The 4,224-nt window shown below is 34.7% G+C and overlaps 1 pseudogene; it reads right to left on the bottom strand.

Annotated features, from left to right (window-relative positions):
* Positions 1–3,534: 3,534 nt before the first annotated feature.
* Positions 3,535–3,922, bottom strand: LOC149264046 (cytochrome P450 704C1 pseudogene; annotated as a pseudogene).
* Positions 3,923–4,224: the final 302 nt, after the last annotated feature.

Raw genomic sequence — 4,224 nt, forward strand, 5'->3', positions numbered from 1 at the left:
GTGTTTGAATAAGGCAAACAAAAAATTAAGAAATTTGGGATGGTTATACCGTTCAACAAAAACATGGAGAATTCAGATCAAAGTTCAATAAAGAGTAATTATTAATTACTCTAATAAAATTAATTTGGACATTGGAATTAATGGTTAGAAATTGTAATTAATGTTGTATGTGGAGCTAATTAAAAATAGAGAGAGTTAATTCAGTGATTAAGTGTTGAGTGTTAATTTGAGTTAAGTGATACACTTTTAGTGTGTGGTCGCATGTTATTGTATGTTAAGATATTTTAGGCAAGTTGTTAGTTGGAAAATGATAAATACCTTTCACCAGATTCATTGTAAGAATCATGTTTTATGTGATCAATAAAAAAAACAACTCTTGTGTTTTATATGTTAATTCATGCTTTATCTCTTCTACCTTTCCAACAAATTAGTATCGAAGCTAGACTATTTCAGGAGTGAGAAAGTCTACATGTGCAGCTTGTAGAGCCGTTGTGTGAGTGATTAAGCACGTAAGAAAAAAATCGAGCGATACGTTGTGGCTTGTGGATTTTTATTTTTGAACAGAATGAGGGCCGAAGCCCAATTACGTAAACCCGTTCGCATGGACGTGAGCACGCTAATTAAAGAGAGTCGCAACTCTCGTCCCTGCGACAGCCTCAAGTTAATTTGGGGTTGAATGCCTGCCCTGCCGAGCGTTGAAAAGTCAACACACAATTGGAATTATCAGATCGTTCGTGATTTAAAATAAAAACTCCTAAAGTTTCTCATCGTGTCATTGTGGAGCACAAGTGTTGTTAAATATGGAGCCAACGTAAGAAGGTTTGACAAAAGTTTATTTGAAATTTTCTTTTGCAAAGTTGTTTAAAAGGCCGAAGACCATCACGTGGGTAAGTGTTAAAGAAAAGGAATTTATTCCAAATATTTTTTTAAAGGAAGGCACGTTGGATGAAGTGCGTTGGAGGTTATTAAAATATTTATTTAATAAGTTATGAAGGTCTGTAAAAAAGTTTACATAAAAGTGTTTTTTTTGGTGAAGATTGTGTATATATTGAAAATCATATTTTTTTAAGCTGGTGACATGGAAGATAAGTTGTATGTAATCAACAAAACAACTATAAGAAAAGGAGAGACCCGCAATCATGGGTCGCAAAGTGTCACTGAAGCATATTAATAACAAAAATCGAAAAGAAGAGGCAAAGATCATTGCCATGGTTACATAGGTTGAAGCCGCAGCCGAGGAACTGAGAAGTCTAGCAAAATAAAAAGAAGAAATCGAGGGTGATTGGTGTAGCTTTGATTTGCTACCACCTCCTATGTTTATATGTGAATATTTTGATCATTCGGTTATCAAGATGTTAACTTTTCTTGGAGCTAGAGAGTTAGTTGAGTACAAATCTAATAACCCATATGATGCAGTATGCGATGTTTCAGCTTTGAATTTTATAAAACAAGCATTGGATGAGAAATGTTTGTGCAGGGTAGCAAAAGCTAAAACTTCCAAAGAAGCATGGAATGGAAATTCCTGGAAGTAGAGTTTGCTACAAGGGGGAGTGACATGCAATAGCAGGTTAGGTCACAAGCAAAGAAGTCAGCCATAGATCTGAGCATATAAGATGAGAAAAACTCTGAGAGGACAACAGAGCAGGGAGAATCCCACTCAAAAGTGGATGATAGTTGTAAAGACCATAAAATTGAAACGCATTATACAAGCATGCATACGGATAAAGGAGATGCAACAAAGATTGCAGAGATATTTTGTGTTTTATATGTGAATTGGTGAATCTGGCCGCAACAGATGGATTTGGTGAAGTTGAAATTGTCAATGAGCACTTGTGTACTCGGATATCCCCACAATAGTGTGGATGAAAATTATGTTGATCATATGTGTGGTATTTTTTTGAAACAAGGATTGATTGTGCCAATATGGTAAGCACAATGTTTGATGAAGCATTGAAGTTTGAAGCTGACACTGTAGCAACAAGATATGAAGCAATTGGAACTGCTCATGAAGCAGTATGTCATCTAGTAGTAGTTGATGATCAAGAACACCATAAAATGATTGAAGAGTTTTTTATGAGAATATCCACTAATAGCATAATAGTGGAAGACAATCTCCATGTAGTTGAAAAAAAGATAGATGTAGAGTAGGAAGCTCTCACTAAAGAGAGCCATATTAAAGATGTTTTATACATTTTTTTTGAATATGTAGATGTTCAGAATAGCATGGGTGAAAAAGTTGAAAACAAGGTTGTTAATAAATTTGATGCAGATTACAGAAAAATGGAGTCAAGTAGAGATACGATTTTTCTATTCGGAAATATGGCAAAAAGAAAGACAGGTATATGAAGAGCAAGAAGTAGAGCAAATAAGACACTTTCAAGATGCAATGTTTTGGGAACAGTCTATGGTTGAATGAATATTTGAAGAGAAATGTGTACTAGACAAGATCAGATTGTGTATTTCAACACAAATTCAAGAAAAGTCAAAGGAAAATTGCAGCAGCAACAAGTAAAGGAATATGAAGCCCAGAACAAGACAACACATAATGAAGCAATTTTGAGGATATAAAATTTGGAAGAATAGAAAAAGAAAAAACAAAATTATGAAAGTCTGAGTCATTGTAAGCCTAGGTTAGACCAATTGGCATGTTTGAGTGATAGTTGAGTCATGTTGAGTTATGTTTAGTCATACGGTCGTAATTAAGGGATAGTGTTAGAAATTGTAATTACTCACGCATGTGGAGCTAGCTAAAAATAGAGAGTGAATTAACTAAGTGATTGAGTGATTTATTGTTTGAGTGTTGACTCAAGTCAAATTAAGTGATAGATGAGTTTTAGTTAAAGTTGCATGTGATTGCATAAATACCCTTCACAAAATTCATTGTATGAATCATGTTTTGCGTGAGTAACAACTCATATGTTTTATGTGTTAATTCATACTTTATCTTCTTTACCTTTCCAACCATAACTAATTCCAATATTATCTACCATTGTATTTTTGCAATGAAAAAAGTGACCGAATAAGTCTTCACAGATGAATGTGTGTTAACCCTCCCATGAAATTTTTCGTCCAAGCATTTCTTTTAAAAAAAAAAAAATTGTTTCAGCGCTTAGTACGTGTTCTTATCCGTAGGCTCATAGCTCATTCAAGATATTCACTAAACTGATTTTCATCATATCATATTTGTTTCAGTGCTTAGTACGTGGTTTTAGTCGTAGGCTCATGGCTCATTCAAAATGTTCATCAAATGATTTTCATCATATTTTTTTCATCATATATTTTTTTGTAGTGCTTAGTACGTGTTTTTGTTCGTAGGCTCATGGCTCATTCAAGATATTCATCAAAATGATTTTCATCATATCAAGAAGATTTTCGCATTTTGGTACCAATTAGGATAATCGATTCCCTGAACTAGATAAAGTCAGAACCTGTAAAAACACCAAGCAAATGTCAAACTATGTACCTACAACTGGTGAAAGCTTTCAGTGTGCAGTGTGCCTTACTGTGATCTTCAGCTCTGCTCAGAAATCTAATCTAATCTAATCTAGGCTTGACATGCAGATTTAAACCATCTTTACTCATACGGAGTGTGAGTCCGAGATCATATCTCACTGTCATTCCTTCAACAGCTTCAAATTTGAAGAAACGTAAAAGCACAGCAGCAACAATCTTCATTTGCATGTATGCAAAATCCTTCCCCAGACAAATACGAGGTCCAACCTGCAACCAAAGAATACAAGTTAACGATTTCAAAGCATTGTCGCTTTCCTCAGAAGATTAAATGAAATGTCTTGGTTAAGCAACTTACCTGAAATGCAGTAAATTTGAATGGTGATTGGGGCTGGAAAATCCCATTGTGAAGCCATCTCTCAGGCCTAAACACCTCAGCATCACTACCCCAGATGTCTGTCATTCTTCCCATAGAGTAGGGAACATAGAAGACAATATCACCTTTCTTGACTTTGAACCCATCGGGAAGGATATCTTCAGCAAGTACTTCCTTTCCATCCTACATTTAATAGTTTTTGTCAATATTATTATCAGCATATCCTTTGATCCTTCAAACTAACGAAAAATGGAAAAGACGTATATACTGAATTTTGCAACTTTATGGATAATCATTCATATTCAGTTGAAATTTATTGAACAGGATGTGGGTGGCCAGGACCTTCACACTTCAATTCAATACAACTTTACACCCTGTTGGAGGATACATTAATACTA

The sequence above is a fragment of the Pinus tabuliformis genome, chromosome 6, assembly GCF_031772625.1.
Source record: "Pinus tabuliformis cultivar Carrire ecotype Pingquan chromosome 6, CPIR1, whole genome shotgun sequence".
NCBI lineage: Eukaryota > Viridiplantae > Streptophyta > Pinopsida > Pinales > Pinaceae > Pinus > Pinus tabuliformis.